The sequence below is a fragment of the Siphateles boraxobius genome, unplaced genomic scaffold, assembly GCF_051911475.1.
Source record: "Siphateles boraxobius isolate OS27281-9 unplaced genomic scaffold, OSU_SipBor_1 100, whole genome shotgun sequence".
Taxonomy (NCBI): Eukaryota; Metazoa; Chordata; class Actinopteri; order Cypriniformes; family Leuciscidae; genus Siphateles; species Siphateles boraxobius.
Genome location: NW_027508701.1, coordinates 917,027 through 942,177, shown reverse-complemented (window position 1 = coordinate 942,177; position 25,151 = coordinate 917,027). Strand labels below are relative to the sequence as shown.

Sequence of the window (25,151 nt, the reverse complement as noted above, 5' to 3'; positions counted from 1 at the left end):
AGGGTATGCCTCCTGGTAAGATTTTTAATGGATTGTTATTGCCCTTGAGTTTACAATTGCAATCAGTACTGTCTATTGGCAGAAGTGACATAACAAAGTTTCAAAGAAACAGAACTCTAGCACAGGGAGTGAGGGTATGCCTCCTGGTAAGATTTTTAATGGATTGTTATTGCCCTTGAGTTTACAATTGCAATCAGTACTGTCTATTGGCAGAAGTGACATAACAAAGTTTCAAAGAAACAGAACTCTAGCACACCAGAATTAATTTTCTGCATTGGCCGGGAATCGGACCCGGGTCTCCCGCGTGGGAAGCGAGAATTCTACCACTGAACCACCAATGCTCTAGGTGACGTGACACCTATGCTCACAGGGAGTGAGGGTATGCCTCCTGGTAAGATTTTTAATGGATTGTTATTGCCCTTGAGTTTACAATTGCAATCAGTACTGTCTATTGGCAGAAGTGACATAACAAAGTTTCAAAGAAACAGAACTCTAGCACACCAGAATTAATTTTCTGCATTGGCCGGGAATCGGACCCGGGTCTCCCGCGTGGGAAGCGAGAATTCTACCACTGAACCACCAATGCTCTAGGTGATGTGACACCTATGCTCAAAGGGAGTCAGGGTATGCTTCCTGGTAAGAAATGGGAGACGAGGAACAAAGATCTGGTGTAAAAACACATTTTCGAGGGGCACATAATAAGGGGCTGCACAAGGTTGACAAGATTTTTAATGGATTGTTATTGCCCTTGAGTTTACAATTGCAATCAGTACTGTCTATTGGCAGAAGTGACATAACAAAGTTTCAAAGAAACAGAACTCTAGCACAGGGAGTGAGGGTATGCCTCCTGGTAAGATTTTTAATGGATTGTTATTGCCCTTGAGTTTACAATTGCAATCAGTACTGTCTATTGGCAGAAGTGACATAACAAAGTTTCAAAGAAACAGAACTCTAGCACACCAGAATTAATTTTCTGCATTGGCCGGGAATCGGACCCGGGTCTCCCGCGTGGCAGGCGAGAATTCTACCACTGAACCACCAATGCTCAAGGTGACGTGACACCTATGCTCACAGGCAGTGAGGGTATGCCTCCTGGTAATAGATGGGAGACGAGGAACACATTGATCTTGAGTAAAAACACATTTTCGAGGGGCACATAACAAGGGGCTGCACAAGGTTGACAAGATTTTTAATGGATTGTTATTGCCCTTGAGTTTACAATTGCAATCAGTACTGTCTATTGGCAGAAGTGACATAACAAAGTTTCAAAGAAACAGAACTCTAGCACACCAGAATTAATTTTCTGCATTGGCCGGGAATCGGACCCGGGTCTCCCGCGTGGGAAGCGAGAATTCTACCACTGAACCACCAATGCTCTAGGTGACGTGACACCTATGCTCACAGGGAGTGAGGGTATGCCTCCTGGTAAGATTTTTAATGGATTGTTATTGCCCTTGAGTTTACAATTGCAATCAGTACTGTCTATTGGCAGAAGTGACATAACAAAGTTTCAAAGAAACAGAACTCTAGCACACCAGAATTCATTTTCTGCATTGGCCGGGAATCGGACCCGGGTCTCCCGCTTGGGAAGCGAGAATTCTACCACTGAACCACCAATGCTCGAGGTGACGTGAAACCTATGCTCACAGGCAGTGAGGGTATGCCTCCTGGTAATAGATGGGAGACGAGGAACACATTGATCTTGAGTAAAAACACATTTTCGAGGGGCACATAACAAGGGGCTGCACAAGGTTGACAAGATTTTTAATGGATTGTTATTGCCCTTGAGTTTACAATTGCAATCAGTACTGTCTATTGGCAGAAGTGACATAACAAAGTTTCAAAGAAACAGAACTCTAGCACACCAGAATTAATTTTCTGCATTGGCCGGGAATCGGACCCGGGTCTCCCGCGTGGGAAGCGAGAATTCTACCACTGAACCACCAATGCTCTAGGTGACGTGACACCTATGCTCACAGGGAGTGAGGGTATGCCTCCTGGTAAGATTTTTAATGGATTGTTATTGCCCTTGAGTTTACAATTGCAATCAGTACTGTCTATTGGCAGAAGTGACATAACAAAGTTTCAAAGAAACAGAACTCTAGCACACCAGAATTAATTTTCTGCATTGGCCGGGAATCGGACCCGGGTCTCCCGCGTGGCAGGCGAGAATTCTACCACTGAACCACCAATGCTCAAGGTGACGTGACACCTATGCTCACAGGCAGTGAGGGTATGCCTCCTGGTAATAGATGGGAGACGAGGAACACATTGATCTTGAGTAAAAACACATTTTCGAGGGGCACATAACAAGGGGCTGCACAAGGTTGACAAGATTTTTAATGGATTGTTATTGCCCTTGAGTTTACAATTGCAATCAGTACTGTCTATTGGCAGAAGTGACATAACAAAGTTTCAAAGAAACAGAACTCTAGCACACCAGAATTAATTTTCTGCATTGGCCGGGAATCGGACCCGGGTCTCCCGCGTGGGAAGCGAGAATTCTACCACTGAACCACCAATGCTCTAGGTGACGTGACACCTATGCTCACAGGGAGTGAGGGTATGCCTCCTGGTAAGATTTTTAATGGATTGTTATTGCCCTTGAGTTTACAATTGCAATCAGTACTGTCTATTGGCAGAAGTGACATAACAAAGTTTCAAAGAAACAGAACTCTAGCACACCAGAATTAATTTTCTGCATTGGCCGGGAATCGGACCCGGGTCTCCCGCGTGGCAGGCGAGAATTCTACCACTGAACCACCAATGCTCAAGGTGACGTGACACCTATGCTCACAGGCAGTGAGGGTATGCCTCCTGGTAATAGATGGGAGACGAGGAACACATTGATCTTGAGTAAAAACACATTTTCGAGGGGCACATAACAAGGGGCTGCACAAGGTTGACAAGATTTTTAATGGATTGTTATTGCCCTTGAGTTTACAATTGCAATCAGTACTGTCTATTGGCAGAAGTGACATAACAAAGTTTCAAAGAAACAGAACTCTAGCACACCAGAATTAATTTTCTGCATTGGCCGGGAATCGGACCCGGGTCTCCCGCGTGGGAAGCGAGAATTCTACCACTGAACCACCAATGCTCTAGGTGACGTGACACCTATGCTCACAGGGAGTGAGGGTATGCCTCCTGGTAAGATTTTTAATGGATTGTTATTGCCCTTGAGTTTACAATTGCAATCAGTACTGTCTATTGGCAGAAGTGACATAACAAAGTTTCAAAGAAACAGAACTCTAGCACACCAGAATTAATTTTCTGCATTGGCCGGGAATCGGACCCGGGTCTCCCGCGTGGCAGGCGAGAATTCTACCACTGAACCACCAATGCTCAAGGTGACGTGACACCTATGCTCACAGGCAGTGAGGGTATGCCTCCTGGTAATAGATGGGAGACGAGGAACACATTGATCTTGAGTAAAAACACATTTTCGAGGGGCACATAACAAGGGGCTGCACAAGGTTGACAAGATTTTTAATGGATTGTTATTGCCCTTGAGTTTACAATTGCAATCAGTACTGTCTATTGGCAGAAGTGACATAACAAAGTTTCAAAGAAACAGAACTCTAGCACACCAGAATTAATTTTCTGCATTGGCCGGGAATCGGACCCGGGTCTCCCGCGTGGGAAGCGAGAATTCTACCACTGAACCACCAATGCTCTAGGTGACGTGACACCTATGCTCACAGGGAGTGAGGGTATGCCTCCTGGTAAGATTTTTAATGGATTGTTATTGCCCTTGAGTTTACAATTGCAATCAGTACTGTCTATTGGCAGAAGTGACATAACAAAGTTTCAAAGAAACAGAACTCTAGCACACCAGAATTCATTTTCTGCATTGGCCGGGAATCGGACCCGGGTCTCCCGCTTGGGAAGCGAGAATTCTACCACTGAACCACCAATGCTCGAGGTGACGTGACACCTATGCTCACAGGCAGTGAGGGTATGCCTCCTGGTAATAGATGGGAGACGAGGAACACATTGATCTTGAGTAAAAACACATTTTCGAGGGGCACATAACAAGGGGCTGCACAAGGTTGACAAGATTTTTAATGGATTGTTATTGCCCTTGAGTTTACAATTGCAATCAGTACTGTCTATTGGCAGAAGTGACATAACAAAGCAGGCCCGGCTCCAGATATGAGATGAAAGGTGGGCCAAGTGATATTCCAGGTGGGCCGGTCAGAAGGAGGAGGAGGAGGGGGAGGGGGAGGGAGAGGGGGTATACGGGACGACTATTTAACATATTTTGGAACTATTTAGTAACTTTATATATATATATATAAACATATTTAACATGTTTATTTTTACAGTCTCTCTTCTTGCAGTTGTAATATTTTTTTGACCCCTTAATAGATCTTGTATCAATTAAGTAACTATAGATTTGATTAAAAAAAAAGGGCAGGTATTTTAAAATAACTATTTACATCAACTAAAACAAACTTGTTATTACTAACTAAAAATGTTAACATGTTCTTCATTTGTAATATTTTTTTTGGAACTATTTAGTAACTTTATATATATATAAACATAGGCTATTTAACATGTTTATTTTTACATTCTTTTTTTTTTGCATTTGTAATATTGTTTTGACCCCTTAATAGATCTTGTATCAATTAAATAACTAGATTTGATTAAAAAAAAAGGGCAGGTATTTTAAAATAACTATTTACATCAACTAAAACAAACTTGTGACAAACTAAAAATAGAAATTTGATCTGAAATTCAGTTTTTCTTAAGAATTATCCTCACGTCTGTTAATATAGTATAACATTACAGATTTTTGGCCATTGTTATTATTTACATTTTTATTTTTACAATCTTATGTAGGCCTATATTTAGAATCTTTTTTTTTTTTTTTTTTAACCACACAACAGATCTTGTATTAGTTTAGTAACTTTAGATTTGAGGAAAACAGGGCAGGTCTTGAAAAAGGTCTACTCATATAACTATAATATTTACAGCATTAGCTTTCTACTCATTTTAGAGAATTCTGTTACAAACTCATCCATGTCCAGCTCATGTGTTATTGCTTTTTCATGAGCTAAAAGCACAAGGTTTTTTTTTCCTCTCATGAAGCATTGTTCGGCGGAATGGTGTCAAAATTCTTGCCAGAGTAGAGAATGAGCTCTCACATGAAGCAGTAGAGACACCCATGACCATAGCAGATACATACAATTTATGAAGACCTGCAAATGCATCTTTGTATTCCTGCAAGAGTTTGCAAACAGCAGAACATTCAGCATCAGATGGAAGTTTTTTGGACAGCATTGGTCTGGCAACAAGAATTTCATTCTGGAGTTCATTTTTTGCAACCCCTGCAAGACTACAGAGAGGCTCAAGCAACTGGATGTCAAGAAATTTGTTAGATTTTGGCATTAAACCTGAGAGGGCGTGCATCAGCTGCAAATTCTTCGTGGAAAACCTGTTTTCTATCTCTGATACAGCTGTATCTAGTATGTTCAACATCTGTCGTCTCAGAGCTGCAGTGGCACATTCAGAACCTGACTGCCCTTCTTGCCCTAAAGGTGAAAAAATGACAGAGTCACCATAGGAGGGATTCACAGTCCGTTGACGTTTTGGTGAGGGCTCAACAGTAGACATTTCAGCGCAGTACTGCTGAAATTCACTTTCATTTTCTCTGAGATTTTTCAGTGCACCAAGACATCCCTGCACAACTTCAGCTGCACTGCACAAATCAACATGGTGAGATTGTAGGATGCCATTTGCTGGTTTTAAAATGGCGAGAAGATGTATCAGAAATTTGCCAATTTTTAAAAAATGGCGTCGCTTCAGCTGAGAGAGAAGCCCAGAGGCTTCCAATGTCATCATTGGAAACCTTAAAAAGAATGTTAAGAATTACTTCCTCATTATCCACAACACATTTTGTGACTTCATAATGACTTGTCCAGCGGATTTCCAACAGTCTCTTGAGATACAGGCAATGTATCTCTGAGAGACAAAATGATGCCTGAAAAAAGAGTGCAGGGAGCCTGACAAGTCAAAGAATCTTTTGGCACAAGGTTCACTTTGAATCGCATGTATGACAGTGAGGTGAAGCTGGTGATTATAGCAGTGGATGTAGGGGATATGCCTGCCCAACCTTTGTTGTAATAAAGCCTGAACACCACCTCGCACCCCGCTCATCACTGATGCTCCATCATAACACTGGCTCATTATATTATCAGCACTGTATCCTGTTTCAGACAAGTGTTGTAATATTTCAGTAGTGATGTAATCTGCATCAAGCTGCTGGAGTTCTAACAAGCCAATGAGATGTTCCTCTGGCACACCATTGCACACAAAACGAATTATAACGGACAAATTTTCCGTGTTGCACCGATCCCTTGTGCCATCACTTTTTAAACAGAATGCAGCTAAATCAGCAGTGTCAAATTTCTGTTTTATTTTTTTCAGAACCATGGATGCCAAAATTTCAATCACTTCATTCTGGATGGTTTTGGAAGTGTACTTTGCATTTTGTGGGATACCTGATGTAATGTCAGCGAGGTATTTATCTTTTTCCAACGTGTATTTAAACAACTTGGCAAAAAGCCCCGCAGCTATGCAATCTTCTTCACTGTCACATGTTTCACAATCCCCGCGTAGTGGAAGCTCATTGACTGCTAAAAACTTCACAACACCTGCCATGCTTTTTATGTAATAGCGATTCTTTTCTATCTGTTGTGGGCCGAGCAAACATGCTACGGTTTCCCCCGACACTTGTCGGCGGCAAAACTCTGTCCATGAGGTCGAGGCTTGTAAATGAGCTTGACTGCACGCATGTTTTTGAAGACCGCGGTCACGTTCTAATGCTGCTTTCCAGTTTCGAAAACCTGTCGAAACGAACGTGTCATTTTCAGAGAAAGCAACACCGAACACTCGACACGGAAAACAAAAGCATGCATCGCGATCTACAGAATATTCAAGCCACGGCCGTGACTGATACCAAGCGGCCGAAAAGCATCTCTCTCTCCCTCCAAAAAGAGTTCGGGGGTACGATTTCAGAACCGGCTGGTAAGGATTTTCCCTGTTTAAATCATTTGGGACAGAATTGCTGCATCTTTGAGTGGGTGTATTTGTGCTTTTGACACCAACAGAAGCTGCTGATGAACTCGACTCATCCATTTCTTCGACCTCATTGCCGCAAATGGATGAGGAGGTAGCTGTGTCCTGGAGACCTGAAGTAGTTTTCTTTTGTCCTTTCGGAACAAGAAATCTGTGCATTTTATGTTTTATTAGGCTACTAGAGTGTGGTAATCAAGTTCACTAATTGTAATAGTTCTTCTAATAAAGTTCATTGGCTGTTACTGTCGTTATATTGCTTCATAATTCAGCACGTCCGTTTACCTCAAAGGTTGCGAAGTGAATGAGCTAAGTCTGTCTCGGAGGGAAAAAAAGGAGGGGGTTGGGTAGAAAATAGAAAATAACGTATCTCGAGCTGAATTGAATATCGCACCAATTTTGTGATTGGCTGTTATGTGGTGTGGGGCCAGGGTGGGCCAAGCTTCTGATTGGGTGGGCCAGGCCCACCGTGGCCCCCCCGTGGAGCCGGGCCTGTAACAAAGTTTCAAAGAAACAGAACTCTAGCACACCAGAATTAATTTTCTGCATTGGCCGGGAATCGGACCCGGGTCTCCCGCGTGGGAAGCGAGAATTCTACCACTGAACCACCAATGCTCTAGGTGACGTGACACCTATGCTCACAGGGAGTGAGGGTATGCCTCCTGGTAAGATTTTTAATGGATTGTTATTGCCCTTGAGTTTACAATTGCAATCAGTACTGTCTATTGGCAGAAGTGACATAACAAAGTTTCAAAGAAACAGAACTCTAGCACACCAGAATTCATTTTCTGCATTGGCCGGGAATCGGACCCGGGTCTCCCGCGTGGGAAGCGAGAATTCTACCACTGAACCACCAATGCTCTAGGTGATGTGACACCTATGCTCAAAGGGAGTCAGGGTATGCTTCCTGGTAAGAAATGGGAGACGAGGAACAAAGATCTGGTGTAAAAACACATTTTCGAGGGGCACATAATAAGGGGCTGCACAAGGTTGACAAGATTTTTAATGGATTGTTATTGCCCTTGAGTTTACAATTGCAATCAGTACTGTCTATTGGCAGAAGTGACATAACAAAGTTTCAAAGAAACAGAACTCTAGCACAGGGAGTGAGGGTATGCCTCCTGGTAAGATTTTTAATGGATTGTTATTGCCCTTGAGTTTACAATTGCAATCAGTACTGTCTATTGGCAGAAGTGACATAACAAAGTTTCAAAGAAACAGAACTCTAGCACAGGGAGTGAGGGTATGCCTCCTGGTAAGATTTTTAATGGATTGTTATTGCCCTTGAGTTTACAATTGCAATCAGTACTGTCTATTGGCAGAAGTGACATAACAAAGTTTCAAAGAAACAGAACTCTAGCACACCAGAATTAATTTTCTGCATTGGCCGGGAATCGGACCCGGGTCTCCCGCGTGGCAGGCGAGAATTCTACCACTGAACCACCAATGCTCAAGGTGACGTGACACCTATGCTCACAGGCAGTGAGGGTATGCCTCCTGGTAATAGATGGGAGACGAGGAACACATTGATCTTGAGTAAAAACACATTTTCGAGGGGCACATAACAAGGGGCTGCACAAGGTTGACAAGATTTTTAATGGATTGTTATTGCCCTTGAGTTTACAATTGCAATCAGTACTGTCTATTGGCAGAAGTGACATAACAAAGTTTCAAAGAAACAGAACTCTAGCACACCAGAATTAATTTTCTGCATTGGCCGGGAATCGGACCCGGGTCTCCCGCGTGGGAAGCGAGAATTCTACCACTGAACCACCAATGCTCTAGGTGACGTGACACCTATGCTCACAGGGAGTGAGGGTATGCCTCCTGGTAAGATTTTTAATGGATTGTTATTGCCCTTGAGTTTACAATTGCAATCAGTACTGTCTATTGGCAGAAGTGACATAACAAAGTTTCAAAGAAACAGAACTCTAGCACACCAGAATTCATTTTCTGCATTGGCCGGGAATCGGACCCGGGTCTCCCGCTTGGGAAGCGAGAATTCTACCACTGAACCACCAATGCTCGAGGTGACGTGAAACCTATGCTCACAGGCAGTGAGGGTATGCCTCCTGGTAATAGATGGGAGACGAGGAACACATTGATCTTGAGTAAAAACACATTTTCGAGGGGCACATAACAAGGGGCTGCACAAGGTTGACAAGATTTTTAATGGATTGTTATTGCCCTTGAGTTTACAATTGCAATCAGTACTGTCTATTGGCAGAAGTGACATAACAAAGTTTCAAAGAAACAGAACTCTAGCACACCAGAATTAATTTTCTGCATTGGCCGGGAATCGGACCCGGGTCTCCCGCGTGGGAAGCGAGAATTCTACCACTGAACCACCAATGCTCTAGGTGACGTGACACCTATGCTCACAGGGAGTGAGGGTATGCCTCCTGGTAAGATTTTTAATGGATTGTTATTGCCCTTGAGTTTACAATTGCAATCAGTACTGTCTATTGGCAGAAGTGACATAACAAAGTTTCAAAGAAACAGAACTCTAGCACACCAGAATTAATTTTCTGCATTGGCCGGGAATCGGACCCGGGTCTCCCGCGTGGCAGGCGAGAATTCTACCACTGAACCACCAATGCTCAAGGTGACGTGACACCTATGCTCACAGGCAGTGAGGGTATGCCTCCTGGTAATAGATGGGAGACGAGGAACACATTGATCTTGAGTAAAAACACATTTTCGAGGGGCACATAACAAGGGGCTGCACAAGGTTGACAAGATTTTTAATGGATTGTTATTGCCCTTGAGTTTACAATTGCAATCAGTACTGTCTATTGGCAGAAGTGACATAACAAAGTTTCAAAGAAACAGAACTCTAGCACACCAGAATTAATTTTCTGCATTGGCCGGGAATCGGACCCGGGTCTCCCGCGTGGGAAGCGAGAATTCTACCACTGAACCACCAATGCTCTAGGTGACGTGACACCTATGCTCACAGGGAGTGAGGGTATGCCTCCTGGTAAGATTTTTAATGGATTGTTATTGCCCTTGAGTTTACAATTGCAATCAGTACTGTCTATTGGCAGAAGTGACATAACAAAGTTTCAAAGAAACAGAACTCTAGCACACCAGAATTAATTTTCTGCATTGGCCGGGAATCGGACCCGGGTCTCCCGCGTGGCAGGCGAGAATTCTACCACTGAACCACCAATGCTCAAGGTGACGTGACACCTATGCTCACAGGCAGTGAGGGTATGCCTCCTGGTAATAGATGGGAGACGAGGAACACATTGATCTTGAGTAAAAACACATTTTCGAGGGGCACATAACAAGGGGCTGCACAAGGTTGACAAGATTTTTAATGGATTGTTATTGCCCTTGAGTTTACAATTGCAATCAGTACTGTCTATTGGCAGAAGTGACATAACAAAGTTTCAAAGAAACAGAACTCTAGCACACCAGAATTAATTTTCTGCATTGGCCGGGAATCGGACCCGGGTCTCCCGCGTGGGAAGCGAGAATTCTACCACTGAACCACCAATGCTCTAGGTGACGTGACACCTATGCTCACAGGGAGTGAGGGTATGCCTCCTGGTAAGATTTTTAATGGATTGTTATTGCCCTTGAGTTTACAATTGCAATCAGTACTGTCTATTGGCAGAAGTGACATAACAAAGTTTCAAAGAAACAGAACTCTAGCACACCAGAATTAATTTTCTGCATTGGCCGGGAATCGGACCCGGGTCTCCCGCGTGGCAGGCGAGAATTCTACCACTGAACCACCAATGCTCAAGGTGACGTGACACCTATGCTCACAGGCAGTGAGGGTATGCCTCCTGGTAATAGATGGGAGACGAGGAACACATTGATCTTGAGTAAAAACACATTTTCGAGGGGCACATAACAAGGGGCTGCACAAGGTTGACAAGATTTTTAATGGATTGTTATTGCCCTTGAGTTTACAATTGCAATCAGTACTGTCTATTGGCAGAAGTGACATAACAAAGTTTCAAAGAAACAGAACTCTAGCACACCAGAATTAATTTTCTGCATTGGCCGGGAATCGGACCCGGGTCTCCCGCGTGGGAAGCGAGAATTCTACCACTGAACCACCAATGCTCTAGGTGACGTGACACCTATGCTCACAGGGAGTGAGGGTATGCCTCCTGGTAAGATTTTTAATGGATTGTTATTGCCCTTGAGTTTACAATTGCAATCAGTACTGTCTATTGGCAGAAGTGACATAACAAAGTTTCAAAGAAACAGAACTCTAGCACACCAGAATTCATTTTCTGCATTGGCCGGGAATCGGACCCGGGTCTCCCGCTTGGGAAGCGAGAATTCTACCACTGAACCACCAATGCTCGAGGTGACGTGACACCTATGCTCACAGGCAGTGAGGGTATGCCTCCTGGTAATAGATGGGAGACGAGGAACACATTGATCTTGAGTAAAAACACATTTTCGAGGGGCACATAACAAGGGGCTGCACAAGGTTGACAAGATTTTTAATGGATTGTTATTGCCCTTGAGTTTACAATTGCAATCAGTACTGTCTATTGGCAGAAGTGACATAACAAAGTTTCAAAGAAACAGAACTCTAGCACACCAGAATTAATTTTCTGCATTGGCCGGGAATCGGACCCGGGTCTCCCGCGTGGGAAGCGAGAATTCTACCACTGAACCACCAATGCTCTAGGTGACGTGACACCTATGCTCACAGGGAGTGAGGGTATGCCTCCTGGTAAGATTTTTAATGGATTGTTATTGCCCTTGAGTTTACAATTGCAATCAGTACTGTCTATTGGCAGAAGTGACATAACAAAGTTTCAAAGAAACAGAACTCTAGCACACCAGAATTCATTTTCTGCATTGGCCGGGAATCGGACCCGGGTCTCCCGCGTGGGAAGCGAGAATTCTACCACTGAACCACCAATGCTCTAGGTGATGTGACACCTATGCTCAAAGGGAGTCAGGGTATGCTTCCTGGTAAGAAATGGGAGACGAGGAACAAAGATCTGGTGTAAAAACACATTTTCGAGGGGCACATAATAAGGGGCTGCACAAGGTTGACAAGATTTTTAATGGATTGTTATTGCCCTTGAGTTTACAATTGCAATCAGTACTGTCTATTGGCAGAAGTGACATAACAAAGTTTCAAAGAAACAGAACTCTAGCACAGGGAGTGAGGGTATGCCTCCTGGTAAGATTTTTAATGGATTGTTATTGCCCTTGAGTTTACAATTGCAATCAGTACTGTCTATTGGCAGAAGTGACATAACAAAGTTTCAAAGAAACAGAACTCTAGCACAGGGAGTGAGGGTATGCCTCCTGGTAAGATTTTTAATGGATTGTTATTGCCCTTGAGTTTACAATTGCAATCAGTACTGTCTATTGGCAGAAGTGACATAACAAAGTTTCAAAGAAACAGAACTCTAGCACACCAGAATTAATTTTCTGCATTGGCCGGGAATCGGACCCGGGTCTCCCGCGTGGGAAGCGAGAATTCTACCACTGAACCACCAATGCTCTAGGTGACGTGACACCTATGCTCACAGGGAGTGAGGGTATGCCTCCTGGTAAGATTTTTAATGGATTGTTATTGCCCTTGAGTTTACAATTGCAATCAGTACTGTCTATTGGCAGAAGTGACATAACAAAGTTTCAAAGAAACAGAACTCTAGCACACCAGAATTAATTTTCTGCATTGGCCGGGAATCGGACCCGGGTCTCCCGCGTGGGAAGCGAGAATTCTACCACTGAACCACCAATGCTCTAGGTGATGTGACACCTATGCTCAAAGGGAGTCAGGGTATGCTTCCTGGTAAGAAATGGGAGACGAGGAACAAAGATCTGGTGTAAAAACACATTTTCGAGGGGCACATAATAAGGGGCTGCACAAGGTTGACAAGATTTTTAATGGATTGTTATTGCCCTTGAGTTTACAATTGCAATCAGTACTGTCTATTGGCAGAAGTGACATAACAAAGTTTCAAAGAAACAGAACTCTAGCACAGGGAGTGAGGGTATGCCTCCTGGTAAGATTTTTAATGGATTGTTATTGCCCTTGAGTTTACAATTGCAATCAGTACTGTCTATTGGCAGAAGTGACATAACAAAGTTTCAAAGAAACAGAACTCTAGCACACCAGAATTAATTTTCTGCATTGGCCGGGAATCGGACCCGGGTCTCCCGCGTGGCAGGCGAGAATTCTACCACTGAACCACCAATGCTCAAGGTGACGTGACACCTATGCTCACAGGCAGTGAGGGTATGCCTCCTGGTAATAGATGGGAGACGAGGAACACATTGATCTTGAGTAAAAACACATTTTCGAGGGGCACATAACAAGGGGCTGCACAAGGTTGACAAGATTTTTAATGGATTGTTATTGCCCTTGAGTTTACAATTGCAATCAGTACTGTCTATTGGCAGAAGTGACATAACAAAGTTTCAAAGAAACAGAACTCTAGCACACCAGAATTAATTTTCTGCATTGGCCGGGAATCGGACCCGGGTCTCCCGCGTGGGAAGCGAGAATTCTACCACTGAACCACCAATGCTCTAGGTGACGTGACACCTATGCTCACAGGGAGTGAGGGTATGCCTCCTGGTAAGATTTTTAATGGATTGTTATTGCCCTTGAGTTTACAATTGCAATCAGTACTGTCTATTGGCAGAAGTGACATAACAAAGTTTCAAAGAAACAGAACTCTAGCACACCAGAATTCATTTTCTGCATTGGCCGGGAATCGGACCCGGGTCTCCCGCTTGGGAAGCGAGAATTCTACCACTGAACCACCAATGCTCGAGGTGACGTGAAACCTATGCTCACAGGCAGTGAGGGTATGCCTCCTGGTAATAGATGGGAGACGAGGAACACATTGATCTTGAGTAAAAACACATTTTCGAGGGGCACATAACAAGGGGCTGCACAAGGTTGACAAGATTTTTAATGGATTGTTATTGCCCTTGAGTTTACAATTGCAATCAGTACTGTCTATTGGCAGAAGTGACATAACAAAGTTTCAAAGAAACAGAACTCTAGCACACCAGAATTAATTTTCTGCATTGGCCGGGAATCGGACCCGGGTCTCCCGCGTGGGAAGCGAGAATTCTACCACTGAACCACCAATGCTCTAGGTGACGTGACACCTATGCTCACAGGGAGTGAGGGTATGCCTCCTGGTAAGATTTTTAATGGATTGTTATTGCCCTTGAGTTTACAATTGCAATCAGTACTGTCTATTGGCAGAAGTGACATAACAAAGTTTCAAAGAAACAGAACTCTAGCACACCAGAATTAATTTTCTGCATTGGCCGGGAATCGGACCCGGGTCTCCCGCGTGGCAGGCGAGAATTCTACCACTGAACCACCAATGCTCAAGGTGACGTGACACCTATGCTCACAGGCAGTGAGGGTATGCCTCCTGGTAATAGATGGGAGACGAGGAACACATTGATCTTGAGTAAAAACACATTTTCGAGGGGCACATAACAAGGGGCTGCACAAGGTTGACAAGATTTTTAATGGATTGTTATTGCCCTTGAGTTTACAATTGCAATCAGTACTGTCTATTGGCAGAAGTGACATAACAAAGTTTCAAAGAAACAGAACTCTAGCACACCAGAATTCATTTTCTGCATTGGCCGGGAATCGGACCCGGGTCTCCCGCGTGGGAAGCGAGAATTCTACCACTGAACCACCAATGCTCTAGGTGACGTGACACCTATGCTCACAGGGAGTGAGGGTATGCCTCCTGGTAAGATTTTTAATGGATTGTTATTGCCCTTGAGTTTACAATTGCAATCAGTACTGTCTATTGGCAGAAGTGACATAACAAAGTTTCAAAGAAACAGAACTCTAGCACACCAGAATTCATTTTCTGCATTGGCCGGGAATCGGACCCGGGTCTCCCGCTTGGGAAGCGAGAATTCTACCACTGAACCACCAATGCTCGAGGTGACGTGAAACCTATGCTCACAGGCAGTGAGGGTATGCCTCCTGGTAATAGATGGGAGACGAGGAACACATTGATCTTGAGTAAAAACACATTTTCGAGGGGCACATAACAAGGGGCTGCACAAGGTTGACAAGATTTTTAATGGATTGTTATTGCCCTTGAGTTTACAATTGCAATCAGTACTGTCTATTGGCAGAAGTGACATAACAAAGTTTCAAAGAAACAGAACTCTAGCACACCAGAATTAATTTTCTGCATTGGCCGGGAATCGGACCCGGGTCTCCCGCGTGGGAAGCGAGAATTCTACCACTGAACCACCAATGCTCTAGGTGACGTGACACCTATGCTCACAGGGAGTGAGGGTATGCCTCCTGGTAAGATTTTTAATGGATTGTTATTGCCCTTGAGTTTACAATTGCAATCAGTACTGTCTATTGGCAGAAGTGACATAACAAAGTTTCAAAGAAACAGAACTCTAGCACACCAGAATTAATTTTCTGCATTGGCCGGGAATCGGACCCGGGTCTCCCGCGTGGCAGGCGAGAATTCTACCACTGAACCACCAATGCTCAAGGTGACGTGACACCTATGCTCACAGGCAGTGAGGGTATGCCTCCTGGTAATAGATGGGAGACGAGGAACACATTGATCTTGAGTAAAAACACATTTTCGAGGGGCACATAACAAGGGGCTGCACAAGGTTGACAAGATTTTTAATGGATTGTTATTGCCCTTGAGTTTACAATTGCAATCAGTACTGTCTATTGGCAGAAGTGACATAACAAAGTTTCAAAGAAACAGAACTCTAGCACACCAGAATTAATTTTCTGCATTGGCCGGGAATCGGACCCGGGTCTCCCGCGTGGGAAGCGAGAATTCTACCACTGAACCACCAATGCTCTAGGTGACGTGACACCTATGCTCACAGGGAGTGAGGGTATGCCTCCTGGTAAGATTTTTAATGGATTGTTATTGCCCTTGAGTTTACAATTGCAATCAGTACTGTCTATTGGCAGAAGTGACATAACAAAGTTTCAAAGAAACAGAACTCTAGCACACCAGAATTAATTTTCTGCATTGGCCGGGAATCGGACCCGGGTCTCCCGCGTGGCAGGCGAGAATTCTACCACTGAACCACCAATGCTCAAGGTGACGTGACACCTATGCTCACAGGCAGTGAGGGTATGCCTCCTGGTAATAGATGGGAGACGAGGAACACATTGATCTTGAGTAAAAACACATTTTCGAGGGGCACATAACAAGGGGCTGCACAAGGTTGACAAGATTTTTAATGGATTGTTATTGCCCTTGAGTTTACAATTGCAATCAGTACTGTCTATTGGCAGAAGTGACATAACAAAGTTTCAAAGAAACAGAACTCTAGCACACCAGAATTAATTTTCTGCATTGGCCGGGAATCGGACCCGGGTCTCCCGCGTGGGAAGCGAGAATTCTACCACTGAACCACCAATGCTCTAGGTGACGTGACACCTATGCTCACAGGGAGTGAGGGTATGCCTCCTGGTAAGATTTTTAATGGATTGTTATTGCCCTTGAGTTTACAATTGCAATCAGTACTGTCTATTGGCAGAAGTGACATAACAAAGTTTCAAAGAAACAGAACTCTAGCACACCAGAATTAATTTTCTGCATTGGCCGGGAATCGGACCCGGGTCTCCCGCGTGGCAGGCGAGAATTCTACCACTGAACCACCAATGCTCAAGGTGACGTGACACCTATGCTCACAGGCAGTGAGGGTATGCCTCCTGGTAATAGATGGGAGACGAGGAACACATTGATCTTGAGTAAAAACACATTTTCGAGGGGCACATAACAAGGGGCTGCACAAGGTTGACAAGATTTTTAATGGATTGTTATTGCCCTTGAGTTTACAATTGCAATCAGTACTGTCTATTGGCAGAAGTGACATAACAAAGTTTCAAAGAAACAGAACTCTAGCACACCAGAATTAATTTTCTGCATTGGCCGGGAATCGGACCCGGGTCTCCCGCGTGGGAAGCGAGAATTCTACCACTGAACCACCAATGCTCTAGGTGACGTGACACCTATGCTCACAGGGAGTGAGGGTATGCCTCCTGGTAAGATTTTTAATGGATTGTTATTGCCCTTGAGTTTACAATTGCAATCAGTACTGTCTATTGGCAGAAGTGACATAACAAAGTTTCAAAGAAACAGAACTCTAGCACACCAGAATTCATTTTCTGCATTGGCCGGGAATCGGACCCGGGTCTCCCGCTTGGGAAGCGAGAATTCTACCACTGAACCACCAATGCTCGAGGTGACGTGACACCTATGCTCACAGGCAGTGAGGGTATGCCTCCTGGTAATAGATGGGAGACGAGGAACACATTGATCTTGAGTAAAAACACATTTTCGAGGGGCACATAACAAGGGGCTGCACAAGGTTGACAAGATTTTTAATGGATTGTTATTGCCCTTGAGTTTACAATTGCAATCAGTACTGTCTATTGGCAGAAGTGACATAACAAAGTTTCAAAGAAACAGAACTCTAGCACACCAGAATTAATTTTCTGCATTGGCCGGGAATCGGACCCGGGTCTCCCGCGTGGGAAGCGAGAATTCTACCACTGAACCACCAATGCTCTAGGTGACGTGACACCTATGCTCACAGGGAGTGAGGGTATGCCTCCTGGTAAGATTTTTAATGGATTGTTATTGCCCTTGAGTTTACAATTGCAATCAGTACTGTCTATTGGCAGAAGTGACATAACAAAGTTTCAAAGAAACAGAACTCTAGCACACCAGAATTAATTTTCTGCATTGGCCGGGAATCGGACCCGGGTCTCCCGCGTGGCAGGCGAGAATTCTACCACTGAACCACCAATGCTCAAGGTGACGTGACACCTATGCTCACAGGCAGTGAGGGTATGCCTCCTGGTAATAGATGGGAGACGAGGAACACATTGATCTTGAGTAAAAACACATTTTCGAGGGGCACATAACAAGGGGCTGCACAAGGTTGACAAGATTTTTAATGGATTGTTATTGCCCTTGAGTTTACAATTGCAATCAGTACTGTCTATTGGCAGAAGTGACATAACAAAGTTTCAAAGAAACAGAACTCTAGCACACCAGAATTAATTTTCTGCATTGGCCGGGAATCGGACCCGGGTCTCCCGCGTGGGAAGCGAGAATTCTACCACTGAACCACCAATGCTCTAGGTGACGTGACACCTATGCTCACAGGGAGTGAGGGTATGCCTCCTGGTAAGATTTTTAATGGATTGTTATTGCCCTTGAGTTTACAATTGCAATCAGTACTGTCTATTGGCAGAAGTGACATAACAAAGTTTCAAAGAAACAGAACTCTAGCACACCAGAATTCATTTTCTGCATTGGCCGGGAATCGGACCCGGGTCTCCCGCTTGGGAAGCGAGAATTCTACCACTGAACCACCAATGCTCGAGGTGACGTGACACCTATGCTCACAGGCAGTGAGGGTATGCCTCCTGGTAATAGATGGGAGACGAGGAACACATTGATCTTGAGTAAAAACACATTTTCGAGGGGCACATAACAAGGGGCTGCACAAGGTTGACAAGATTTTTAATGGATTGTTATTGCCCTTGAGTTTACAATTGCAATCAGTACTGTCTATTGGCAGAAGTGACATAACAAAGTTTCAAAGAAACAGAACTCTAGCACACCAGAATTAATTTTCTGCATTGGCCGGGAATCGGACCCGGGTCTCCCGCGTGGGAAGCGAGAATTCTACCACTGAACCACCAATGCTCTAGGTGACGTGACACCTATGCTCACAGGGAGTGAGGGTATGCCTCCTGGTAAGATTTTTAATGGATTGTTATTGCCCTTGAGTTTACAATTGCAATCAGTACTGTCTATTGGCAGAAGTGACATAACAAAGTTTCAAAGAAACAGAACTCTAGCACACCAGAATTAATTTTCTGCATTGGCCGGGAATCGGACCCGGGTCTCCCGCGTGGCAGGCGAGAATTCTACCACTGAACCACCAATGCTCAAGGTGACGTGACACCTATGCTCACAGGCAGTGAGGGTATGCCTCCTGGTAATAGATGGGAGACGAGGAACACATTGATCTTGAGTAAAAACACATTTTCGAGGGGCACATAACAAGGGGCTGCACAAGGTTGACAAGATTTTTAATGGATTGTTATTGCCCTTGAGTTTACAATTGCAATCAGTACTGTCTATTGGCAGAAGTGACATAACAAAGTTTCAAAGAAACAGAACTCTAGCACACCAGAATTAATTTTCTGCATTGGCCGGGAATCGGACCCGGGTCTCCCGCGTGGGAAGCGAGAATTCTACCACTGAACCACCAATGCTCTAGGTGACGTGACACCTATGCTCACAGGGAGTGAGGGTATGCCTCCTGGTAAGATTTTTAATGGATTGTTATTGCCCTTGAGTTTACAATTGCAATCAGTACTGTCTATTGGCAGAAGTGACATAACAAAGTTTCAAAGAAACAGAACTCTAGCACACCAGAATTAATTTTCTGCATTGGCCGGGAATCGGACCCGGGTCTCCCGCGTGGGAAGCGAGAATTCTACCACTGAACCACCAATGCTCTAGGTGACGTGACACCTATGCTCACAGGGAGTGAGGGTATGCCTCCTGGTAAGATTTTTAATGGATTGTTATTGCCCTTGAGTTTACAATTGCAATCAGTACTGTCTATTGGCAGAAGTGACATAACAAAGTTTCAAAGAAACAGAACTCTAGCACACCAGAATTAATTTTCTGCATTGGCCGGGAATCGGACCCGGGTCTCCCGCGTGGCAGGCAAGAATTCTACCACTGAACCACCAATGCTCAAGGTGACGTGACACCTATGCTCACAGGCAGAGAGGGTATGCCTCCTGGTAATAGATGGGAGACGAGGAACACATTGATCTTGAGTAAAAACACATTTTCGAGGGGCACATAACAAGGGGCTGCACAAGGTTGACAAGATTTTTAATGGATTGTTATTGCCCTTGAGTTTACAATTGCAATCAGTACTGTCTATTGGCAGAAGTGACATAACAAAGTTTCAAAGAAACAGAACTCTAGCACACCAGAATTAATTTTCTGCATTGGCCGGGAATCGGACCCGGGTCTCGCGCGTGGGAAGCGAGAATTCTACCACTGAACCACCAATGCTCTAGGTGACGTGACACCTATGCTCACAGGGAGTGAGGGTATGCCTCCTGGTAAGATTTTTAATGGATTGTTATTGCCCTTGAGTTTACAATTGCAATCAGTACTGTCTATTGGCAGAAGTGACATAACAAAGTTTCAAAGAAACAGAACTCTAGCACACCAGAATTAATTTTCTGCATTGGCCGGGAATCGGACCCGGGTCTCCCGCGTGGGAAGCGAGAATTCTACCACTGAACCACCAATGCTCTAGGTGACGTGACACCTATGCTCACAGGGAGTGAGGGTATGCCTCCTGGTAAGATTTTTAATGGATTGTTATTGCCCTTGAGTTTACAATTGCAATCAGTACTGTCTATTGGCAGAAGTGACATAACAAAGTTTCAAAGAAACAGAACTCTAGCACACCAGAATTAATTTTCTGCATTGGCCGGGAATCGGACCCGGGTCTCCCGCGTGGGAAGCGAGAATTCTACCACTGAACCACCAATGCTCTAGGTGATGTGACACCTATGCTCAAAGGGAGTCAGGGTATGCTTCCTGGTAAGAAATGGGAGACGAGGAACAAAGATCTGGTGTAAAAACACATTTTCGAGGGGCACATAATAAGGGGCTGCACAAGGTTGACAAGATTTTTAATGGATTGTTATTGCCCTTGAGTTTACAATTGCAATCAGTACTGTCTATTGGCAGAAGTGACATAACAAAGTTTCAAAGAAACAGAACTCTAGCACAGGGAGTGAGGGTATGCCTCCTGGTAAGATTTTTAATGGATTGTTATTGCCCTTGAGTTTACAATTGCAATCAGTACTGTCTATTGGCAGAAGTGACATAACAAAGTTTCAAAGAAACAGAACTCTAGCACACCAGAATTCATTTTCTGCATTGGCCGGGAATCGGACCCGGGTCTCCCGCGTGGCAGGCGAGAATTCTACCACTGAACCACCAATGCTCAAGGTGACGTGACACCTATGCTCACAGGCAGTGAGGGTATGCCTCCTGGTAATAGATGGGAGACGAGGAACACATTGATCTTGAGTAAAAACACATTTTCGAGGGGCACATAACAAGGGGCTGCACAAGGTTGACAAGATTTTTAATGGATTGTTATTGCCCTTGAGTTTACAATTGCAATCAGTACTGTCTATTGGCAGAAGTGACATAACAAAGTTTCAAAGAAACAGAACTCTAGCACACCAGAATTAATTTTCTGCATTGGCCGGGAATCGGACCCGGGTCTCCCGCGTGGGAAGCGAGAATTCTACCACTGAACCACCAATGCTCTAGGTGACGTGACACCTATGCTCACAGGGAGTGAGGGTATGCCTCCTGGTAAGATTTTTAATGGATTGTTATTGCCCTTGAGTTTACAATTGCAATCAGTACTGTCTATTGGCAGAAGTGACATAACAAAGTTTCAAAGAAACAGAACTCTAGCACACCAGAATTAATTTTCTGCATTGGCCGGGAATCGGACCCGGGTCTCCCGCGTGGCAGGCGAGAATTCTACCACTGAACCACCAATGCTCAAGGTGACGTGACACCTATGCTCACAGGCAGTGAGGGTATGCCTCCTGGTAATAGATGGGAGACGAGGAACACATTGATCTTGAGTAAAAACACATTTTCGAGGGGCACATAACAAGGGGCTGCACAAGGTTGACAAGATTTTTAATGGATTGTTATTGCCCTTGAGTTTACAATTGCAATCAGTACTGTCTATTGGCAGAAGTGACATAACAAAGTTTCAAAGAAACAGAACTCTAGCACACCAGAATTAATTTTCTGCATTGGCCGGGAATCGGACCCGGGTCTCCCGCGTGGGAAGCGAGAATTCTACCACTGAACCACCAATGCTCTAGGTGACGTGACACCTATGCTCACAGGGAGTGAGGGTATGCCTCCTGGTAAGATTTTTAATGGATTGTTATTGCCCTTGAGTTTACAATTGCAATCAGTACTGTCTATTGGCAGAAGTGACATAACAAAGTTTCAAAGAAACAGAACTCTAGCACACCAGAATTAATTTTCTGCATTGGCCGGGAATCGGACCCGGGTCTCCCGCGTGGGAAGCGAGAATTCTACCACTGAACCACCAATGCTCTAGGTGACGTGACACCTATGCTCACAGGGAGTGAGCGTATGCCTCCTGGTAAGATTTTTAATGGATTGTTATTGCCCTTGAGTTTACAATTGCAATCAGTACTGTCTATTGGCAGAAGTGACATAACAAAGTTTCAAAGAAACAGAACTCTAGCACAGGGAGTGAGGGTATGCCTCCTGGTAAGATTTTTAATGGATTGTTATTGCCCTTGAGTTTACAATTGCAATCAGTACTGTCTATTGGCAGAAGTGACATAACAAAGTTTCAAAGAAACAGAACTCTAGCACACCAGAATTCATTTTCTGCATTGGCCGGGAATCGGACCCGGGTCTCACGCGTGGCAGGCGAGAATTCTACCACTGAACCACCAATGCTCAAGGTGACGTGACACCTATGCTCACAGGCAGTGAGGGTATGCCTCCTGGTAATAGATGGGAGACGAGGAACACATTGATCTTGAGTAAAAACACATTTTCGAGGGGCACATAACAAGGGGCTGCACAAGGTTGACAAGATTTTTAATGGATTGTTATTGCCCTTGAGTTTACAATTGCAATCAGTACTGTCTATTGGCAGAAGTGACATAACAAAGTTTCAAAGAAACAGAACTCTAGCACACCAGAATTAATTTTCTGCATTGGCCGGGAATCGGACCCGGGTCTCCCGCGTGGGAAGCGAGAATTCTACCACTGAACCACCAATGCTCTAGGTGACGTGACACCTATGCTCACAGGGAGTGAGGGTATGCCTCCTGGTAAGATTTTTAATGGATTGTTATTGCCCTTGAGTTTACAATTGCAATCAGTACTGTCTATTGGCAGAAGTGACATAACAAAGTTTCAAAGAAACAGAACTCTAGCACACCAGAATTAATTTTCTGCATTGGCCGGGAATCGGACCCGGGTCTCCCGCGTGGGAAGCGAGAATTCTACCACTGAACCACCAATGCTCTAGGTGATGTGACACCTATGCTCAAAGGGAGTCAGGGTATGCTTCCTGGTAAGAAATGGGAGACGAGGAACAAAGATCTGGTGTAAAAACACATTTTCGAGGGGCACATAATAAGGGGCTGCACAAGGTTGACAAGATTTTTAATGGATTGTTATTGCCCTTGAGTTTACAATTGCAATCAGTACTGTCTATTGGCAGAAGTGACATAACAAAGTTTCAAAGAAACAGAACTCTAGCACAGGGAGTGAGGGTATGCCTCCTGGTAAGATTTTTAATGGATTGTTATTGCCCTTGAGTTTACAATTGCAATCAGTACTGTCTATTGGCAGAAGTGACATAACAAAGTTTCAAAGAAACAGAACTCTAGCACACCAGAATTCATTTTCTGCATTGGCCGGGAATCGGACCCGGGTCTCCCGCGTGGCAGGCGAGAATTCTACCACTGAACCACCAATGCTCAAGGTGACGTGACACCTATGCTCACAGGCAGTGAGGGTATGCCTCCTGGTAATAGATGGGAGACGAGGAACACATTGATCTTGAGTAAAAACACATTTTCGAGGGGCACATAACAAGGGGCTGCACAAGGTTGACAAGATTTTTAATGGATTGTTATTGCCCTTGAGTTTACAATTGCAATCAGTACTGTCTATTGGCAGAAGTGACATAACAAAGTTTCAAAGAAACAGAACTCTAGCACACCAGAATTAATTTTCTGCATTGGCCGGGAATCGGACCCGGGTCTCCCGCGTGGGAAGCGAGAATTCTACCACTGAACCACCAATGCTCTAGGTGACGTGACACCTATGCTCACAGGGAGTGAGGGTATGCCTCCTGGTAAGATTTTTAATGGATTGTTATTGCCCTTGAGTTTACAATTGCAATCAGTACTGTCTATTGGCAGAAGTGACATAACAAAGTTTCAAAGAAACAGAACTCTAGCACACCAGAATTAATTTTCTGCATTGGCCGGGAATCGGACCCGGGTCTCCCGCGTGGCAGGCGAGAATTCTACCACTGAACCACCAATGCTCAAGGTGACGTGACACCTATGCTCACAGGGAGTGAGGGTATGCCTCCTGGTAAGATTTTTAATGGATTGTTATTGCCCTTGAGTTTACAATTGCAATCAGTACTGTCTATTGGCAGAAGTGACATAACAAAGTTTCAAAGAAACAGAACTCTAGCACACCAGAATTAATTTTCTGCATTGGCCGGGAATCGGACCCGGGTCTCCCGCGTGGGAAGCGAGAATTCTACCACTGAACCACCAATGCTCTAGGTGACGTGACACCTATGCTCACAGGGAGTGAGGGTATGCCTCCTGGTAAGATTTTTAATGGATTGTTATTGCCCTTGAGTTTACAATTGCAATCAGTACTGTCTATTGGCAGAAGTGACATAACAAAGTTTCAAAGAAACAGAACTCTAGCACACCAGAATTAATTTTCTGCATTGGCCGGGAATCGGACCCGGGTCTCCCGCGTGGGAAGCGAGAATTCTACCACTGAACCACCAATGCTCTAGGTGACGTGACACCTATGCTCACAGGGAGTGAGGGTATGCCTCCTGGTAAGATTTTTAATGGATTGTTATTGCCCTTGAGTTTACAATTGCAATCAGTACTGTCTATTGGCAGAAGTGACATAACAAAGTTTCAAAGAAACAGAACTCTAGCACACCAGAATTAATTTTCTGCATTGGCCGGGAATCGGACCCGGGTCTCCCGCGTGGCAGGCGAGAATTCTACCACTGAACCACCAATGCTCAAGGTGACGTGACACCTATGCTCACAGGGAGTGAGGGTATGCCTCCTGGTAAGATTTTTAATGGATTGTTATTGCCCTTGAGTTTACAATTGCAATCAGTACTGTCTATTGGCAGAAGTGACATAACAAAGTTTCAAAGAAACAGAACTCTAGCAC

The 25,151-nt window shown here is 44.4% G+C and overlaps 71 non-coding genes across 71 annotated transcripts; all 71 read right to left on the bottom strand.

Annotated features, from left to right (window-relative positions):
- Positions 1-270: 270 nt before the first annotated feature.
- On the bottom strand, positions 271-341 carry trnag-ccc (transfer RNA glycine (anticodon CCC)). The gene has a single exon. It is a non-coding gene; the product is annotated as a tRNA-Gly (tRNA).
- Positions 342-515: 174 nt separating this feature from the next.
- trnag-ccc (transfer RNA glycine (anticodon CCC)) lies at positions 516-586 on the bottom strand. The gene has a single exon. It is a non-coding gene; the product is annotated as a tRNA-Gly (tRNA).
- A 388-nt stretch (positions 587-974) lies between these two features.
- trnag-gcc (transfer RNA glycine (anticodon GCC)) lies at positions 975-1,045 on the bottom strand. The gene has a single exon. It is a non-coding gene; the product is annotated as a tRNA-Gly (tRNA).
- A 259-nt stretch (positions 1,046-1,304) lies between these two features.
- trnag-ccc (transfer RNA glycine (anticodon CCC)) lies at positions 1,305-1,375 on the bottom strand. The gene has a single exon. It is a non-coding gene; the product is annotated as a tRNA-Gly (tRNA).
- A 174-nt stretch (positions 1,376-1,549) lies between these two features.
- Positions 1,550-1,620, bottom strand: trnag-ccc (transfer RNA glycine (anticodon CCC)). Its single transcript has one exon. It is a non-coding gene; the product is annotated as a tRNA-Gly (tRNA).
- A 259-nt stretch (positions 1,621-1,879) lies between these two features.
- trnag-ccc (transfer RNA glycine (anticodon CCC)) lies at positions 1,880-1,950 on the bottom strand. The gene has a single exon. It is a non-coding gene; the product is annotated as a tRNA-Gly (tRNA).
- Positions 1,951-2,124: 174 nt separating this feature from the next.
- On the bottom strand, positions 2,125-2,195 carry trnag-gcc (transfer RNA glycine (anticodon GCC)). Its single transcript has one exon. It is a non-coding gene; the product is annotated as a tRNA-Gly (tRNA).
- A 259-nt stretch (positions 2,196-2,454) lies between these two features.
- trnag-ccc (transfer RNA glycine (anticodon CCC)) lies at positions 2,455-2,525 on the bottom strand. Its single transcript has one exon. It is a non-coding gene; the product is annotated as a tRNA-Gly (tRNA).
- A 174-nt stretch (positions 2,526-2,699) lies between these two features.
- Positions 2,700-2,770, bottom strand: trnag-gcc (transfer RNA glycine (anticodon GCC)). Its single transcript has one exon. It is a non-coding gene; the product is annotated as a tRNA-Gly (tRNA).
- A 259-nt stretch (positions 2,771-3,029) lies between these two features.
- trnag-ccc (transfer RNA glycine (anticodon CCC)) lies at positions 3,030-3,100 on the bottom strand. Its single transcript has one exon. It is a non-coding gene; the product is annotated as a tRNA-Gly (tRNA).
- A 174-nt stretch (positions 3,101-3,274) lies between these two features.
- On the bottom strand, positions 3,275-3,345 carry trnag-gcc (transfer RNA glycine (anticodon GCC)). The gene has a single exon. It is a non-coding gene; the product is annotated as a tRNA-Gly (tRNA).
- A 259-nt stretch (positions 3,346-3,604) lies between these two features.
- trnag-ccc (transfer RNA glycine (anticodon CCC)) lies at positions 3,605-3,675 on the bottom strand. The gene has a single exon. It is a non-coding gene; the product is annotated as a tRNA-Gly (tRNA).
- A 174-nt stretch (positions 3,676-3,849) lies between these two features.
- Positions 3,850-3,920, bottom strand: trnag-ccc (transfer RNA glycine (anticodon CCC)). Its single transcript has one exon. It is a non-coding gene; the product is annotated as a tRNA-Gly (tRNA).
- A 3,704-nt stretch (positions 3,921-7,624) lies between these two features.
- trnag-ccc (transfer RNA glycine (anticodon CCC)) lies at positions 7,625-7,695 on the bottom strand. Its single transcript has one exon. It is a non-coding gene; the product is annotated as a tRNA-Gly (tRNA).
- Positions 7,696-7,869: 174 nt separating this feature from the next.
- Positions 7,870-7,940, bottom strand: trnag-ccc (transfer RNA glycine (anticodon CCC)). Its single transcript has one exon. It is a non-coding gene; the product is annotated as a tRNA-Gly (tRNA).
- Positions 7,941-8,459: 519 nt separating this feature from the next.
- trnag-gcc (transfer RNA glycine (anticodon GCC)) lies at positions 8,460-8,530 on the bottom strand. The gene has a single exon. It is a non-coding gene; the product is annotated as a tRNA-Gly (tRNA).
- A 259-nt stretch (positions 8,531-8,789) lies between these two features.
- trnag-ccc (transfer RNA glycine (anticodon CCC)) lies at positions 8,790-8,860 on the bottom strand. Its single transcript has one exon. It is a non-coding gene; the product is annotated as a tRNA-Gly (tRNA).
- Positions 8,861-9,034: 174 nt separating this feature from the next.
- trnag-ccc (transfer RNA glycine (anticodon CCC)) lies at positions 9,035-9,105 on the bottom strand. Its single transcript has one exon. It is a non-coding gene; the product is annotated as a tRNA-Gly (tRNA).
- A 259-nt stretch (positions 9,106-9,364) lies between these two features.
- Positions 9,365-9,435, bottom strand: trnag-ccc (transfer RNA glycine (anticodon CCC)). The gene has a single exon. It is a non-coding gene; the product is annotated as a tRNA-Gly (tRNA).
- A 174-nt stretch (positions 9,436-9,609) lies between these two features.
- On the bottom strand, positions 9,610-9,680 carry trnag-gcc (transfer RNA glycine (anticodon GCC)). Its single transcript has one exon. It is a non-coding gene; the product is annotated as a tRNA-Gly (tRNA).
- Positions 9,681-9,939: 259 nt separating this feature from the next.
- trnag-ccc (transfer RNA glycine (anticodon CCC)) lies at positions 9,940-10,010 on the bottom strand. Its single transcript has one exon. It is a non-coding gene; the product is annotated as a tRNA-Gly (tRNA).
- A 174-nt stretch (positions 10,011-10,184) lies between these two features.
- trnag-gcc (transfer RNA glycine (anticodon GCC)) lies at positions 10,185-10,255 on the bottom strand. The gene has a single exon. It is a non-coding gene; the product is annotated as a tRNA-Gly (tRNA).
- Positions 10,256-10,514: 259 nt separating this feature from the next.
- Positions 10,515-10,585, bottom strand: trnag-ccc (transfer RNA glycine (anticodon CCC)). Its single transcript has one exon. It is a non-coding gene; the product is annotated as a tRNA-Gly (tRNA).
- Positions 10,586-10,759: 174 nt separating this feature from the next.
- Positions 10,760-10,830, bottom strand: trnag-gcc (transfer RNA glycine (anticodon GCC)). The gene has a single exon. It is a non-coding gene; the product is annotated as a tRNA-Gly (tRNA).
- Positions 10,831-11,089: 259 nt separating this feature from the next.
- trnag-ccc (transfer RNA glycine (anticodon CCC)) lies at positions 11,090-11,160 on the bottom strand. The gene has a single exon. It is a non-coding gene; the product is annotated as a tRNA-Gly (tRNA).
- Positions 11,161-11,334: 174 nt separating this feature from the next.
- Positions 11,335-11,405, bottom strand: trnag-ccc (transfer RNA glycine (anticodon CCC)). Its single transcript has one exon. It is a non-coding gene; the product is annotated as a tRNA-Gly (tRNA).
- A 259-nt stretch (positions 11,406-11,664) lies between these two features.
- trnag-ccc (transfer RNA glycine (anticodon CCC)) lies at positions 11,665-11,735 on the bottom strand. Its single transcript has one exon. It is a non-coding gene; the product is annotated as a tRNA-Gly (tRNA).
- A 174-nt stretch (positions 11,736-11,909) lies between these two features.
- trnag-ccc (transfer RNA glycine (anticodon CCC)) lies at positions 11,910-11,980 on the bottom strand. The gene has a single exon. It is a non-coding gene; the product is annotated as a tRNA-Gly (tRNA).
- Positions 11,981-12,499: 519 nt separating this feature from the next.
- trnag-ccc (transfer RNA glycine (anticodon CCC)) lies at positions 12,500-12,570 on the bottom strand. The gene has a single exon. It is a non-coding gene; the product is annotated as a tRNA-Gly (tRNA).
- Positions 12,571-12,744: 174 nt separating this feature from the next.
- trnag-ccc (transfer RNA glycine (anticodon CCC)) lies at positions 12,745-12,815 on the bottom strand. Its single transcript has one exon. It is a non-coding gene; the product is annotated as a tRNA-Gly (tRNA).
- A 388-nt stretch (positions 12,816-13,203) lies between these two features.
- On the bottom strand, positions 13,204-13,274 carry trnag-gcc (transfer RNA glycine (anticodon GCC)). Its single transcript has one exon. It is a non-coding gene; the product is annotated as a tRNA-Gly (tRNA).
- A 259-nt stretch (positions 13,275-13,533) lies between these two features.
- On the bottom strand, positions 13,534-13,604 carry trnag-ccc (transfer RNA glycine (anticodon CCC)). The gene has a single exon. It is a non-coding gene; the product is annotated as a tRNA-Gly (tRNA).
- A 174-nt stretch (positions 13,605-13,778) lies between these two features.
- On the bottom strand, positions 13,779-13,849 carry trnag-ccc (transfer RNA glycine (anticodon CCC)). Its single transcript has one exon. It is a non-coding gene; the product is annotated as a tRNA-Gly (tRNA).
- Positions 13,850-14,108: 259 nt separating this feature from the next.
- trnag-ccc (transfer RNA glycine (anticodon CCC)) lies at positions 14,109-14,179 on the bottom strand. The gene has a single exon. It is a non-coding gene; the product is annotated as a tRNA-Gly (tRNA).
- Positions 14,180-14,353: 174 nt separating this feature from the next.
- On the bottom strand, positions 14,354-14,424 carry trnag-gcc (transfer RNA glycine (anticodon GCC)). Its single transcript has one exon. It is a non-coding gene; the product is annotated as a tRNA-Gly (tRNA).
- Positions 14,425-14,683: 259 nt separating this feature from the next.
- trnag-ccc (transfer RNA glycine (anticodon CCC)) lies at positions 14,684-14,754 on the bottom strand. Its single transcript has one exon. It is a non-coding gene; the product is annotated as a tRNA-Gly (tRNA).
- A 174-nt stretch (positions 14,755-14,928) lies between these two features.
- Positions 14,929-14,999, bottom strand: trnag-ccc (transfer RNA glycine (anticodon CCC)). Its single transcript has one exon. It is a non-coding gene; the product is annotated as a tRNA-Gly (tRNA).
- Positions 15,000-15,258: 259 nt separating this feature from the next.
- On the bottom strand, positions 15,259-15,329 carry trnag-ccc (transfer RNA glycine (anticodon CCC)). The gene has a single exon. It is a non-coding gene; the product is annotated as a tRNA-Gly (tRNA).
- Positions 15,330-15,503: 174 nt separating this feature from the next.
- trnag-gcc (transfer RNA glycine (anticodon GCC)) lies at positions 15,504-15,574 on the bottom strand. Its single transcript has one exon. It is a non-coding gene; the product is annotated as a tRNA-Gly (tRNA).
- Positions 15,575-15,833: 259 nt separating this feature from the next.
- On the bottom strand, positions 15,834-15,904 carry trnag-ccc (transfer RNA glycine (anticodon CCC)). Its single transcript has one exon. It is a non-coding gene; the product is annotated as a tRNA-Gly (tRNA).
- A 174-nt stretch (positions 15,905-16,078) lies between these two features.
- On the bottom strand, positions 16,079-16,149 carry trnag-gcc (transfer RNA glycine (anticodon GCC)). Its single transcript has one exon. It is a non-coding gene; the product is annotated as a tRNA-Gly (tRNA).
- Positions 16,150-16,408: 259 nt separating this feature from the next.
- Positions 16,409-16,479, bottom strand: trnag-ccc (transfer RNA glycine (anticodon CCC)). Its single transcript has one exon. It is a non-coding gene; the product is annotated as a tRNA-Gly (tRNA).
- Positions 16,480-16,653: 174 nt separating this feature from the next.
- Positions 16,654-16,724, bottom strand: trnag-gcc (transfer RNA glycine (anticodon GCC)). The gene has a single exon. It is a non-coding gene; the product is annotated as a tRNA-Gly (tRNA).
- Positions 16,725-16,983: 259 nt separating this feature from the next.
- On the bottom strand, positions 16,984-17,054 carry trnag-ccc (transfer RNA glycine (anticodon CCC)). The gene has a single exon. It is a non-coding gene; the product is annotated as a tRNA-Gly (tRNA).
- A 174-nt stretch (positions 17,055-17,228) lies between these two features.
- On the bottom strand, positions 17,229-17,299 carry trnag-ccc (transfer RNA glycine (anticodon CCC)). Its single transcript has one exon. It is a non-coding gene; the product is annotated as a tRNA-Gly (tRNA).
- A 259-nt stretch (positions 17,300-17,558) lies between these two features.
- On the bottom strand, positions 17,559-17,629 carry trnag-ccc (transfer RNA glycine (anticodon CCC)). Its single transcript has one exon. It is a non-coding gene; the product is annotated as a tRNA-Gly (tRNA).
- Positions 17,630-17,803: 174 nt separating this feature from the next.
- Positions 17,804-17,874, bottom strand: trnag-gcc (transfer RNA glycine (anticodon GCC)). Its single transcript has one exon. It is a non-coding gene; the product is annotated as a tRNA-Gly (tRNA).
- Positions 17,875-18,133: 259 nt separating this feature from the next.
- Positions 18,134-18,204, bottom strand: trnag-ccc (transfer RNA glycine (anticodon CCC)). Its single transcript has one exon. It is a non-coding gene; the product is annotated as a tRNA-Gly (tRNA).
- A 174-nt stretch (positions 18,205-18,378) lies between these two features.
- trnag-ccc (transfer RNA glycine (anticodon CCC)) lies at positions 18,379-18,449 on the bottom strand. Its single transcript has one exon. It is a non-coding gene; the product is annotated as a tRNA-Gly (tRNA).
- Positions 18,450-18,708: 259 nt separating this feature from the next.
- trnag-ccc (transfer RNA glycine (anticodon CCC)) lies at positions 18,709-18,779 on the bottom strand. Its single transcript has one exon. It is a non-coding gene; the product is annotated as a tRNA-Gly (tRNA).
- A 174-nt stretch (positions 18,780-18,953) lies between these two features.
- On the bottom strand, positions 18,954-19,024 carry trnag-gcc (transfer RNA glycine (anticodon GCC)). The gene has a single exon. It is a non-coding gene; the product is annotated as a tRNA-Gly (tRNA).
- Positions 19,025-19,283: 259 nt separating this feature from the next.
- Positions 19,284-19,354, bottom strand: trnag-ccc (transfer RNA glycine (anticodon CCC)). Its single transcript has one exon. It is a non-coding gene; the product is annotated as a tRNA-Gly (tRNA).
- Positions 19,355-19,528: 174 nt separating this feature from the next.
- Positions 19,529-19,599, bottom strand: trnag-ccc (transfer RNA glycine (anticodon CCC)). Its single transcript has one exon. It is a non-coding gene; the product is annotated as a tRNA-Gly (tRNA).
- Positions 19,600-19,773: 174 nt separating this feature from the next.
- Positions 19,774-19,844, bottom strand: trnag-gcc (transfer RNA glycine (anticodon GCC)). The gene has a single exon. It is a non-coding gene; the product is annotated as a tRNA-Gly (tRNA).
- Positions 19,845-20,103: 259 nt separating this feature from the next.
- Positions 20,104-20,174, bottom strand: trnag-ccc (transfer RNA glycine (anticodon CCC)). The gene has a single exon. It is a non-coding gene; the product is annotated as a tRNA-Gly (tRNA).
- A 174-nt stretch (positions 20,175-20,348) lies between these two features.
- trnag-ccc (transfer RNA glycine (anticodon CCC)) lies at positions 20,349-20,419 on the bottom strand. Its single transcript has one exon. It is a non-coding gene; the product is annotated as a tRNA-Gly (tRNA).
- A 174-nt stretch (positions 20,420-20,593) lies between these two features.
- On the bottom strand, positions 20,594-20,664 carry trnag-ccc (transfer RNA glycine (anticodon CCC)). The gene has a single exon. It is a non-coding gene; the product is annotated as a tRNA-Gly (tRNA).
- A 388-nt stretch (positions 20,665-21,052) lies between these two features.
- trnag-gcc (transfer RNA glycine (anticodon GCC)) lies at positions 21,053-21,123 on the bottom strand. Its single transcript has one exon. It is a non-coding gene; the product is annotated as a tRNA-Gly (tRNA).
- A 259-nt stretch (positions 21,124-21,382) lies between these two features.
- trnag-ccc (transfer RNA glycine (anticodon CCC)) lies at positions 21,383-21,453 on the bottom strand. Its single transcript has one exon. It is a non-coding gene; the product is annotated as a tRNA-Gly (tRNA).
- A 174-nt stretch (positions 21,454-21,627) lies between these two features.
- On the bottom strand, positions 21,628-21,698 carry trnag-gcc (transfer RNA glycine (anticodon GCC)). The gene has a single exon. It is a non-coding gene; the product is annotated as a tRNA-Gly (tRNA).
- Positions 21,699-21,957: 259 nt separating this feature from the next.
- trnag-ccc (transfer RNA glycine (anticodon CCC)) lies at positions 21,958-22,028 on the bottom strand. Its single transcript has one exon. It is a non-coding gene; the product is annotated as a tRNA-Gly (tRNA).
- A 174-nt stretch (positions 22,029-22,202) lies between these two features.
- Positions 22,203-22,273, bottom strand: trnag-ccc (transfer RNA glycine (anticodon CCC)). Its single transcript has one exon. It is a non-coding gene; the product is annotated as a tRNA-Gly (tRNA).
- A 305-nt stretch (positions 22,274-22,578) lies between these two features.
- On the bottom strand, positions 22,579-22,649 carry trnag-gcc (transfer RNA glycine (anticodon GCC)). Its single transcript has one exon. It is a non-coding gene; the product is annotated as a tRNA-Gly (tRNA).
- A 259-nt stretch (positions 22,650-22,908) lies between these two features.
- Positions 22,909-22,979, bottom strand: trnag-ccc (transfer RNA glycine (anticodon CCC)). Its single transcript has one exon. It is a non-coding gene; the product is annotated as a tRNA-Gly (tRNA).
- A 174-nt stretch (positions 22,980-23,153) lies between these two features.
- On the bottom strand, positions 23,154-23,224 carry trnag-ccc (transfer RNA glycine (anticodon CCC)). Its single transcript has one exon. It is a non-coding gene; the product is annotated as a tRNA-Gly (tRNA).
- Positions 23,225-23,612: 388 nt separating this feature from the next.
- On the bottom strand, positions 23,613-23,683 carry trnag-gcc (transfer RNA glycine (anticodon GCC)). The gene has a single exon. It is a non-coding gene; the product is annotated as a tRNA-Gly (tRNA).
- A 259-nt stretch (positions 23,684-23,942) lies between these two features.
- trnag-ccc (transfer RNA glycine (anticodon CCC)) lies at positions 23,943-24,013 on the bottom strand. Its single transcript has one exon. It is a non-coding gene; the product is annotated as a tRNA-Gly (tRNA).
- A 174-nt stretch (positions 24,014-24,187) lies between these two features.
- trnag-gcc (transfer RNA glycine (anticodon GCC)) lies at positions 24,188-24,258 on the bottom strand. The gene has a single exon. It is a non-coding gene; the product is annotated as a tRNA-Gly (tRNA).
- Positions 24,259-24,432: 174 nt separating this feature from the next.
- Positions 24,433-24,503, bottom strand: trnag-ccc (transfer RNA glycine (anticodon CCC)). Its single transcript has one exon. It is a non-coding gene; the product is annotated as a tRNA-Gly (tRNA).
- Positions 24,504-24,677: 174 nt separating this feature from the next.
- trnag-ccc (transfer RNA glycine (anticodon CCC)) lies at positions 24,678-24,748 on the bottom strand. The gene has a single exon. It is a non-coding gene; the product is annotated as a tRNA-Gly (tRNA).
- A 174-nt stretch (positions 24,749-24,922) lies between these two features.
- trnag-gcc (transfer RNA glycine (anticodon GCC)) lies at positions 24,923-24,993 on the bottom strand. The gene has a single exon. It is a non-coding gene; the product is annotated as a tRNA-Gly (tRNA).
- Positions 24,994-25,151: the final 158 nt, after the last annotated feature.